Source organism: Galeopterus variegatus, unplaced genomic scaffold, assembly GCF_000696425.1.
Source record: "Galeopterus variegatus unplaced genomic scaffold, G_variegatus-3.0.2 Scaffold3360, whole genome shotgun sequence".
Lineage (NCBI taxonomy): Eukaryota > Metazoa > Chordata > Mammalia > Dermoptera > Cynocephalidae > Galeopterus > Galeopterus variegatus.
In genome coordinates this window covers 26,494-37,335 of record NW_007729471.1, presented here as the reverse complement: position 1 = coordinate 37,335, position 10,842 = coordinate 26,494, and the positions used below count along the sequence as shown (strand labels likewise).

General features: G+C 36.8%; 1 pseudogene; it reads left to right on the top strand.

The window, feature by feature from the left end:
- The first annotated feature begins 6,829 nt into the window (after positions 1 to 6,829).
- On the top strand, positions 6,830 to 8,322 carry LOC103600463 (annotated as a pseudogene).
- The last annotated feature ends 2,520 nt before the right edge of the window (positions 8,323 to 10,842 follow it).

Here is a 10,842-nt window from a genome sequence, read left to right as displayed (position 1 = left end):
ACACACACACACACACACACACACACACACACACACACACACACACAAATATTATTTTTTTTTCCTAGCATTGAGAACACCAACAATGCAGCTTTCTGGAGATGAGGAAGGGATGAGTATGTAGTAATTTAGTAAATGATGGCTACTCATATTCAGTAAATCTTCCTACTTTTTCCTTCCTTGAATATACTTACTCTTTCTTCACAAACTATCCAACTCTGCAGAACAAGTTTTCAACATGGGATCAGTATCCTAGGTGACTTTTGATCACAAACAAAACTCAGTGAGCTTTTTCTTGTTGCCTGTGTTAGAAATGGATGCAAATCAAGGGAAGATCTGCATTGGTGAGAATACACATTAACTAAACAGATACTCACTAACCATATGCATAAGCAGTCTCTAACACACATATATATACACTCACACACTCTCATACATACCACACTCCATCTACAAAACCTCATTTCATTCCTGGGGTGCAAGCTAGAGATAACTGAATCAAATAATAAGTCTTACATATTTGGACTTACAGAAGGAGGTTTTTCTGGTGTGCATTTATTTTTCAGTAATCTACAAAGAAGACCTAACAAGTGACCTTAAATCAATAAAAAGTGATAGATACATGACACCCACTAAAGCTATTTCCAACTATTTTAAATTTGAGGAATTGTAGGAATTCTATTTCGGTTTTTTGAGTTTTACATAGATTCTATTTTGAACACAATCATTTCACAGGATGCTATTTTTGTTTAAGAAAAAAAAAAGCTTTACTTAGCTATTTAAAATGACACTAATTAAGCAAAGTAGGTGGATGTAAATTCAACCATGGTATTTGTGCATGGTACAGATCAAGACACTGTATTTTGCATACATTTAGAATATGAACACGGATGTTTTTATAATATGTCTAGGATAAAAGGACATTGTAAAACACTTGCCTGAAAAAATGTTGTGTTCCTTTTTCTTTCTACTACTTAAGTTATATTAAACTATTAAATTATATTCTAACATAGAAACACTTGTTTCATTAATCAACTCTACCAAAAAGGGGTCATGTCCATTCAAGTCAATTCTCTCCTATTTTAAAGAGCTAAATCATCAGTTCTATGAAATTGCACAGGAAAAGTATAGAGTGTATCTAGCAAGGCTGCATTAAAATTCTGCCCTCGCTGTGTCTTATGCAAATGGAATAGCCTAGAATTTACTCAGTAATTGAGAACACAGGTTCTGAATCATTCTGTCTAAATTACTACTATCTCACTTTATGAGTTATTTCCAGTCTCCATTCCCAAGTGCTATTCTCAGCCCTCTTCCCTTCTCTTTACTGTTCTGTGCTTGAGGTGGGGGTGAAGGGTGTCTGATCCCTGTAGGCTACAGTCATCCAGGTTCCCTAGCTAGTGGCTTCTGACTGGTTGAGGCAAAAGCATCAGACCACTGGATAGGAGGAGAGAGAAATTCCTTACTCCCTCGTTTTGGCATTGACTTTGTACCTTTGCCAATAGCTGCATTGCCTCACAGCACCACAAGGCGGCCTCTCTTCCACGGCTCTCAATATCACTAATCACTGATAACAGAATTTAAATCTCTATAGAAGTAATGCTTCTCCAAACTTAATGGTCTTTGAGATCCTCAGCACCCCTTGCATGTTCTCTTCACTTTGTCTATGACTCTGACGTTCCTAACAGTTGAACCATCTGGGGTGAATTCTGTTTGCCTCAGTGATGTACAGTGATATTTATTCAGTATATACAATTAATGACATTCATTTCTGACCTGCTCTTGGCTGTAATTATACCATAAACTGACGAAAACTTAATCATATAAGAACAAACATTCTGCACTGGGTTTCAAACCATGTTTCTAGGTAATATATTGTTCAGCACAGTCAAAGGATAGGCACTATCCTTGCAGACAATTACTCATCACACATAGAAACTCAGGTCTTATGTACCTAGATCACTGTTTTCTTCTAAGGTGAGACCTTTGTTTTCAAGTGCCATGTGTAACTCATGCTTTCTCTAGTTATCTTTTCTCCAAATATTAATATGGGATTGTGACCACCCTGAAGCATCATACTCTATAATTTCTGGGAGTTCCCAGATAATGTCCTATATGTGCTCAGGAACAACTTGTCTACATGTCTAGTGGTATTCTTTTATTTACCCTAGTTTTGTTCAGTGCCGAAGTCCTGAAGATATACACAGCATAATGTGCAGGGGTGGTCTCTCCTGCCTGCTCCTGCATTGCATTTTCAGCACCACTGCCAAGAGGCTAAAACCATCAACAGGATATATATATGCATGGGATCTTTTATCTACTAAAGCCATAACTCACTGAATAGACTGAACCTCCCTCCCATTTTGCATCCACTTTCTTACCTAACCACAAAAACAGTATTGCTCATGTCTCCAATGTCTCACTAGAGTCCTAATAAATACAGATCTTTCTGACTGACCATCTCATTTGCCTGGAATTTCATCAAGAATGGAGGAACTCAGGCCAAGGGCCTAATATATCAGACATAAACCACTGGTTGTTTTATCACCTTTTTTTATTTCCTTAAGTGTGAGCATGTTATTATACCCTTTCTAACAAACCCTCATGCACATTTTGACTCTGCTAACCCAGTTGGCAAGACATGCCTAGACTTATCTGAATTCAAGGGATCCAGCTGAGACCACTTGACCTATACAAATTGATGTATAGAAGGTCAGAATCATGCAACTATGTTCTTTTAGTTACATTTTTCCTCTTGTTGGAAGTATAAAAATTGTACTTTGGAACCCTCTTAGAATTTTGTATTTCTTATTTATATTAAAATTCAAATGGGCATGGTCTAAATTAACAATGGTAGATAGTTACTCATATTTCTTCTACCTTTGGCACACACAAGAACAGAGTTTATTCAGTTGCTGTTCATAATTCGTCCTGATATTTGGTTATCTTTATACCCAAGAATTTTTCTTTTAACCCTAATCCTAACCCTTCTTTCTATAAATTATGTTTGTAATCTTATGTTATTTCAGTGTATATCTCATAAAATAGTGTTCACTTATAATAAATGTAGCTATTCAACTTTATCTACCATTTCTCAGGCTATCAAAAGAATTATTTTCTTAAATATTTTCCACATACCATGTAACAATTTTGATATTCAGGAGCTTGAATAAAGAAATAAAATACAAGATGATAAGTGAAAGAAATTAGAATCTATTCAATTTAACTTTTTGGTTCATAAATCTTGAAGAAAGTTTTAATATTAAATAAGAAATAAGGCCCAGTCAAAGGCCCAGAGGGAAGAACCCACAGTCCAGCAGCCACTGAGGTGAGCCAAGACCCATGCAGCACCAGGGCCCAGGTAAGGCCCCAGGCGGAAGGGAAGTGCACACAGCCCAGCAGGTGCCAAGGTGAGCCGAGACCAGCTCAACACCAGGGGCTCAGTCTACAGCCACGGAAAGCTAAAACAGGAGCCAAGGTGGTATAATATAGACACTGCCAGACCTTCTGTAACCACAAGGACAGTTCACCACCACAGTAGCAGCCAGGGCCACTCTACATGCAACCTGCCACTCACTTGACAACATTGATAAGAAGAGTCACCAGTAGAGCCTGCAAATAGAGGAGGAAATCTTTATCCTCATAGCTAACCCCAGAGTAACAGAAGAATCAAGTCCTCTACCAGATGACCAATCATCAATGAAAAAATACTAGAACTACAGATAAACAAGAAGATATGACTCCACCAAAGGAATACAGTAATGCACAAATTCCAGACCCCATAGAAGAGGAAATCCTTGAAATATCTGAAAAGGAATTCTGAGCAATGATCTTAAGAAAGCTTGAAGAAATAAAAGAAGACTCAATTAGGGAACACAAGGAAAAAAGAAAAAAGTATCCAGAATATGAAGGTTAAGAAAGCTTGAAGAAATAAAAGAAGACTCAATTAGAGAACACAAGGAAAAAAGAAAAAAGTATCCAGAATATGAAGGAGGAAAGTTACAAAGAGATTAATACCTTAAAAAAGAATGTGTCAGAGCTCCTAGAAATGAATGATTCATTCAATGAAATAAAAAACACACCAGAGAGTTGGAGCAGAAGACTACAACAAGCAGAAGAAAGAATTTCAGATTTCGAAGATGGTCTTCTCAAAATACCCAGGCAGATAAAAAAGAAAAAAGAATTAAAAATCATGAAGACAATTTAAAAGAGATAGCAGGCAACCTCAAGCACTCTAACATCTGAATTGTAGGTATTCCAGAAGGGGAGGAGAAAGGAAAAGATATTGAAAACCTATTCAAGGAAATAATAACAGAAAACTTTCCAGGGGTAGGGAGAGAGGCAGATCTTCAGATGCAGGAAGCTCAAAGGTCCCCAAACAGATTCAATCCAAAAAGATCCTCTCCAAAACACATTATAGTCAAATTTGCAAAGCTCAAAGACAAAGAGAGAATTCTAAAAGCAGCAAGAGAAAAGAAGTCACCTATAAGGGAACCCCCATCAGACTAACCACAGACTTCATAACTGAAACCCCAAAGGCCAGAAGAAAATGGAATGATATATTCAAAACACTAAAAGAAAAAAAATTGTCAGCCAAGAATTCTTTACCCAGCAAGGCTCTTCTTCAGAAATGAGGGAGAAATAGTGTATTTCGCAGATGATCACAAGTTGTGGGAGTTCACCACACAATCAGCCCTACAAAAAATTCTCAAGGGAGTCCTGCATCCTGAATCTGAATAATGATGATCACTATCATGGCTACACAAGAAAGAGCAAAACCTGCCATTAAAACAAAAATGCCAGTGGTAAAGAGTAAGAAGCTAAATCATGCCACCTCAAATTTCCAACTGACATTGAAGAAGAGAAATAAAAGGGAAAGTAATGATCAAAAGATATTTAAAACATCTAAAAATAAAAAAGCAATTAAATGACAGGAAGTAAACAATACCTGTCATTAACTACTTTAGATCGTGAATGGATTAAACTACCCATTCAAAAGACACAGATTGACTGAATGGATTTAAAAGCTAGACCCAAGTATATGCCGTCTTCAAGAGACCCACCTCACCTGTAGAGACACACACAGACTAAAAGTGAAGGGATGGAAAAAGATATACCATGCAAATAGAAAATAAAAATGAGTAGGAGTAGCTATTCTTCTATCAGATAAGACAGACTTTAAACCAAAAAACATAGAAATTGACAAAAAAGGCCACTATATAATGATTAAAGCATCCATCAAGCTAGAAGACATAACAATCATAAATATATATGCAACCAATACTGGAGCACCCAGATATACAAAGCAAACCTAAAGAAAAAATAAGCCCTAATATATTAATAGTGGGTGATCTGAACACCCCTCTCTCAGTATGGGACAGAACTTACAGACAGCAAATCAACAAAGAGACACAGGATTTATTTTATTTTTATTTATTTTTTTAAGGTTTAGAAAAATATGCATTTAGATGCATAACTTGGAAAAGCTGGAAAGAAATATAAAATTTGTTTTGGGGGGGTATGGATGTTTGGGGAGGGGGTAGTTACAGATATTTTTCTCCAAATGGTGAGTAATGTCATTTCCAATTTTAAAGAAAATGACAATACCTGGTATTGCCGCAGAGACTTCCTAGGATCTTCTGGGATCTACCTTTTTTACAAGGGAATTTTTGGGTTTTTTGTTTTTTTATTTTGTCAATATACAATGTGGTTGGTTATTGTGGCCCATCACCGAAACCTCCCTCTCTCCTCCCTCTCCTCCCTCCCACCCAACAATATCCTTTCTGTATGCTTGTCATGTCAACTTCAAGGAAATGTAATTGTTATGTCTTCTCCCCCATGGTGTGTGTGTGTGTCCCACCAACAATGTATGAGAGTTCCTTTTTCTCTGCAACCTCGCCAGCATTTATCGTTCATAGTCTTTTGGATTATGCAAGAGAATGAAACTAGACCCACACCTTTCACCATACACTAAAGTCAACTCAAAATGGATTAAAGAATTAAGTATACGCCGTGAAATAATAAAACTTCTTAAAGAAAACATAGGAGAAATACTTCAGGAAGTAGGACTGGACACAGACTTCATGAATACGACCCCAAAATCATGGGCAACTAAAAGAAAAATAAATAAATGGGATTATATCAAACTAAAAAGCTTCTGCACAGCAAAAGAAACAATTAACAGAGCTAAAAGACAACCAACAGAGTGGGAGAAAATATTTGCAAAATATACATCTGACAAAGGATTAATATCCAGAATATATAAGGAACTCAAACAACTTTACAAGAAAAAAACAAGCAACCCAATTAAAAAATGGGCAAAAGAGCTAAGTAGGCATTTCTCTAAGGAAGATATACAAATGGCCAACAGTCATATGAAAAAATGCTTAATATCACTCAGCATCCGAGAAATGCAAATCAAAACTACACTGAGATACCATCTCACCCCAGTTAGGATGTAGACACAGGATTTAAACTACATGTTAGAGCAACTGGACCTGGCAGATATATACAGAACATTTCACCCAACAACTAAAGAATCTACTTTCTTCTCATCAGCACATGTAACATTTTCCAGGATAGACCACATATTCAGTCACAAATCTAGTCTCAGCAAATTTAAAAAACTTGAAAATATTCCAAATATCTTTTCAGACCACAATGAACTAAAACTGGATAATTAATAACAAAAAAACCCTGAAAACTACACAAATTCATGGAAACTAGATGATAGGCTCCACTTTTTTTTTTTTTTTTTTTTTTTTTTTTTTTTGCAACAAGTTTGATACCAGAACACTGGTTTCATATAAACTACCACTAAATCAAAGCCAAAATGGGAAAGGAAAAGACTCATATTAACGTAGTCGCCATTGGACACATAGATTCGGGCAAGTCCACCACTACTGGCCATCTGATCTACAAATGTGTTGGGATCAACAAAAGAACCATTGAAAAGTTTGAGAAGGAGGCTGCTGAGATGGGAAAGGCCTCCTTCAAGTGTGCCTGGGTCTTGGATAAACTGAAAGCTAAGTGTCAGTGTGGTACCGGCATTGATATGTGGAAATGATTTTCCCTCTGGAAATTTGAGACCAGTAAGTGTTACATGACTATCATTTATGCCCCAGAACACAGAAACTTTATCAAAAACATGATTATAGGCACATATAAGGCTGAATATGTTGTACTGATTGTTGCTGCTGGTGTGGGTGAGTTTGAAGCTGGTATCTCCAAAAATGGGCAGACCCGTGAGCATGCTTTTCTGGCTTACACACTGGGTGTGAAACAACTGACTGTTGGTGTTAACAAAATGGATTCTATTGAGCCACCTTACGTCCAGAAGAGAGATGAGGAAATCATTAAAGAAGTCAGAATGTACATTAAGAAAATTGGCTACAAACCTGACACAGAAACATTTGTGCCAATTTCTGGTTGGAATGGTGACAACATGCTGGAGCCAAGAACTAATATGCTTTGGTTCAAAGGATGAAAAGTCACCAAAATGATGGCAATGCCAGTGGCACTACACTGCTTGAAGCTCTGGAGTGCATCTTGCCACCAACTCATCCAACTGACAAGCCCTCGTGTCTGTCCCTCCAGGATGTCTACAAAATTGGTGGCATTGGTACTGTCCCTGTGGTCTGAGTAGAGACTGGCATTCTCGAACCTGGCATGGTGGTCACCTTTGCTCCAGTCAATATTACAACTGAAGTAAAGTCTGTTGAAAGGCATCATGAAGCTTTGAATGAAGCTCTTGCTGGAGACAATGTGGGATTCAATGTTAAGAACGTGTCTGTCAAAGATATTTGTTGTGGCAATGTTGCTGGTGACAGCAAAAATGACCCACCAATGGAAGCAGCTGGCTTCACTGCTCAGGTCATTATCCTGAATCATCCAGGCCAAATCAGTGCTGGTTATGCCCCTGTACTAGATTGTCACACAGCTCACATTGCTTACATGTTTGCTGAGGTGAAGGAAAAGAATGATCAGCATTGTGGTAAGAAGCTGGAAGATGGCCCTAAATTCTTGAAATCTGGTGATGCTGCTATCTTTGATATGGTTCCTGGCAAGCCCATGTGTGTTGAGAGCTTCTCTGACTATCCTCCTCTGGGTTGTTTTGCTGCTCATAATACGAGACAGAAAGTTGCTGTAGGTGTCATCAAAGCAGTGGACAAGAAGGCTGCTAGAGCTGGCAAGGTCACCAAATCTGCCCAGAAAGCTCAGGAGGCTAAATTAATACTATCCCTGATACCTGCCACCCCAGTCTTAATCAGTGGTGGAAGAATGGCCTCAGAACTGTTTATCACAATTGTCCATTTAAGTGTAATGGTAAAAGACTGGTTAATGATAACAATGCATTGTAAAACCTTCAGAAGGAAAAGAGAATGTTTTGTGGACCATTTGTTCTTTTGTGTGTGGCAGTTTTAAGCCATTAGTTTTTAAGGTCAGTAATTTTTAATGGAAACAACTTGACCAAAAATCTGTCACAGAAGTTTAAGACCCATTAAAACAAAGTTTAATGAGAAAATAAATAAATAAAAATAAATAAATAGGCTCCTGAAAGACCTATGGGTCCAAGAAGAAATTAAACAGGACATCAAAAAAATTCTTGAAACCTATGAAAATGAAGATGCATCATACCAAAACCTGTGCAATACCGCAAAAGCAGTACTAAGGGAAAAATTTATTGCAGTAATCTCTTACATCAAAAGAATGGAAAGACTTCAAATTAATGACCTAACACTCACCTCCAGGAATTTGAAAAACAACAGCAATCAATACTAAATTGCTGAATACTAATTGCAGAAAGAAATAATTAAGATCAGAGCAGAAATAAATGAAATAGAGACCCCAAAAATGATAGAGAAGATCAATGAAACAAAAAGTTGGTTTTTCGAGAAGATAAATAAAATAGACAAACCATTAGCTAGGTTAACAAAAAAAAAAGGGGGGGAAGGAAAGACCCAAGTAACAAAAATCAGAAATGAAAAGGGAGACATTACAACTGATACCACAGAAATATGAAGAATCCTTAGAGACAATTATAAACAACTGTATGTCAACAAATATGAAAATCTGGAGGTTATGCATAAGTTTCTGGACACATACAAACTACTCAGACTGAACCAAGAAGAGATAGAAAATCTGAACAGATCAATAACAGCATGAGATTGAAGCAATAATCAGCAGTATTCCAACAAAGACAAGCCCACGTCCAGATGGCTTTACAGATGAATTCTATCAAACTTTTAAAGGGGATTAATACCAATTCTCCTCAAACTACTCCAAAAAATTGAAACAGAAGCCATTCTGCTAGACTCATTCTATGAGGCCAACATAACTCTGATACCAAAACTGGATAAAGACACAACAAAAAAAAGAAAATTACAGGCCAATATCCTTGATGAATATAGAGGCAAAAATCTTCAACAAAATATTAGCAGTCAGAATACAGCAATACATCAAAAAAATTACACACTGTGATCAAGTGGGATTCATCCCAGGGATGCAAGGATGGTTCAATACACAGAAGTCAGTAAATGTGATACATCACATCAATAAACTCAAGGACAAAAACCATGTGATAATTTCAATAGACACTCAAAAAGCATTTGACAAAATTCAACATCCCTTCATGATAAAGGCTCTCAAGAAATCAGGTATAGAAGGAAAGTATCTCAACACAATAAAAGCCATCTATGACAAGCCGACTGCTAATATCATTCTAAATGGGGAAAAACTGAAGGCTTTTCCCTTAATAACAAGAACAAAACAAGGATGCTCACTCTCACCAGTTCTACTTAGCATAGTACTGGAGGTACTAGCCAGAGCAATCAGGAAAGAGAAAGAAATAAAGAGAATCCAGATTGGAAAAGATGAAGTCAAACTGTCCCTATTTGCAGATGATATGATAATATATAGAGGAAAGCCTAAAGACTCTATGAAAAAACTCCTAGAGATGGTTAATAATTTCAATAACATTGCAGGATACAAAATAAATGACCCCAAATCAGTTTCATTTATATTCTCCAATAATGAGCTAAAAGAAAAAGCAATCAAGAAAGTAAGACCATTTACAACAGTCACAAACAAAATTAGAATACCTAGGATCAATTTAACCAAGGAAATGAAAGATCTCTACAATGAGAACTACAAACCACTGTTGAAATAAATTAGACAACACAAAAAGATGGAAAGACATTCCATGCTCTTGGATTGGAAATATTAACATTGTGAAAATGTATATACTACCCAAAGTGATCTATAGATTCAATGCAATCCCCATCAAAATACCAATGACATTCTTCACAGAAATGGAAAAAACAATCTCAACATTCATAGGAACAACAAAAGACCCCAAATAGCCAAAGCACCCCTGAGAAAAACAATAAAGCTGGAGGCAGAACACCACCTGACTTCAATTATAATACAAAGCTATAGTAACCAAAACAGCATGTTACTGACATAAAAATAGACACTCGGACCAGCGGAGCAGAAATGAGAACCAGAAATCACCCCTCAGGCTTACAGCCATCTAATATTTGACAAAGGCAGCAAAAACATACATTGGAGAATAGACTGCCTCTTCAATAAGTGGTGCTGAGAAAATTGGATATCCATATGCAGAATAATGAAACTAGACATGCACCTCTCACTGTATACTAAAATCAACTCAAAATGGATTAAAGGCTTAAATGTAAGACCTGAAACTGTAAAATCACTAGGGGAAAATATAGATGAAACACTTTAGGAACTAGGTCTGGGCGCAAAGTTAATGAATATGAGCCTCAAAGCACAAGCAACAAAAGAAAAGATAAACAAATTGGACTCTATCAAACTAAAAAGCTT